Raw genomic sequence first — 1,477 nt, 5'->3', positions numbered from 1 at the left:
ATTGCCACGATAAGGTTAGTTAATACTTTTGTCATTTCACATAGTTACCTTTTGTGGGTCTACGGTGAGAACTTTTTATTTTGGCTGCACCCGAAGCATGTGGCAGTTCCCAGGCCAGGGACTGAACCCATGCCACAACAGTGACAATGCCAGATCCTTAACCCCCTGCACCACCAGGGAACTCCTGGTGAGAATTTTTTTTTTTTTTTTTGCCACTCCAAGGCATATGGAGCTCCTAGGCCAGGGATCAGATTCAAGCCACAGCAGAGAACTAAGCTGCAGCCTTGGTAGTGCTGGACCTACTGTGCTGGGCCGGGGATCGAACCTGCGTCCCTGGGCTCCCAAGATGCTGCCAATCCCGTTGTACCACAACAGGAGCTCCCTGGTGAGAACTTCTAAGATCTCCCCTCTTGAGAGTTCCCTGGTGGTCTAGTGGTTAAGACTCAGTGCTTTCACTGCTGCGGCCCAGGTTCAATCCCTGGGCTGGGAACTGAGAGCCCACATCCAGCCGATGCACCCCACAGCCAAAACAAAACCCAAAAAAATACCCTCTTAGCCACTTTCAAGTGCACAATACAGTACCCTTCACTGTAGGCATCAAGCGGCATATTAGGTCCCCAGAATCATCAGAAGTTATTCATTTCAGAACTGGAAGCGTGTACCTTCTGACCCTCTTCACTCGTTTCCCCCACCCCTCATCCCCTGCCTCTTACAAACACCAATTTACTCTCTGTATCTCTGAGGTGTTTTTTTTTTTTTCCCATAGATCGCTTATATAATTGAGATCACACAGTATTTGCCTTTCTCTGAAAGCCTTATTTCCACTCAGCATAATCCTCTCAAGATCCACCCATGTTGCTGCAAATGGCAGGACTCCCCCCCCCCCCACCGCCCCCAATCATTGCACCCTAGACATATGGAAATTCCCTGGTCGGGGACTGAATCCAAGCTGGCCTATGGGAGTTCCCATCATGGCACAATGGAAACGAATCTGACTAGGAATCATGAGGTTGAGGGTTCGATCCTTGGCCTCGATCAGTGGGTTAAGGACCTGGTGTTGCTGTGAGCTGTGCTGTAGGTGGCAGACGAGGCTTGGATCCCACGTGGCTGTGGCTGTGGCGCAGACCAGCAGCTACAGCTCTGATTAGACCCCTAGCCTGAGAACCTCCATATGCTGCATGTGTGGCCCTAAAAAGCAAAACAAAACAAAACAAAACAAATAATAAATGAATCTGAGCTGGCTTCAGATGTGGCAACACCAGATCCTTTAACCCAATGCACCCACTGAGCTAGGCTGGGGATCGAACCAGCAACCTCTGCAGGGACCCAAGCTGCTGCAATGGGATTCTTAGCCCACTGCATCACAGCGGGCACTCCAGGACTTCCTTCTTTTTATGGCCAAATAATATTCCACTATATAGACACACTTAGGAACCCTTATACATTCTCTTGGTTCCATTTCTCTGGAGAACCCCAG

The 1,477-nt window shown here is 49.6% G+C and overlaps 1 non-coding gene across 1 annotated transcript; it reads left to right on the top strand.

Moving 5' to 3' along the window:
* Positions 1-418: 418 nt before the first annotated feature.
* On the top strand, positions 419-490 carry TRNAE-UUC (transfer RNA glutamic acid (anticodon UUC)). Its single transcript has one exon. It is a non-coding gene; the product is annotated as a tRNA-Glu (tRNA).
* Positions 491-1,477: the final 987 nt, after the last annotated feature.

This window comes from Phacochoerus africanus, chromosome 4, assembly GCF_016906955.1.
Source record: "Phacochoerus africanus isolate WHEZ1 chromosome 4, ROS_Pafr_v1, whole genome shotgun sequence".
Classification (NCBI taxonomy): domain Eukaryota; kingdom Metazoa; phylum Chordata; class Mammalia; order Artiodactyla; family Suidae; genus Phacochoerus; species Phacochoerus africanus.
Note: the sequence above shows the minus strand (reverse complement) of the source record. Positions and strands in the feature narration are given on the sequence as shown.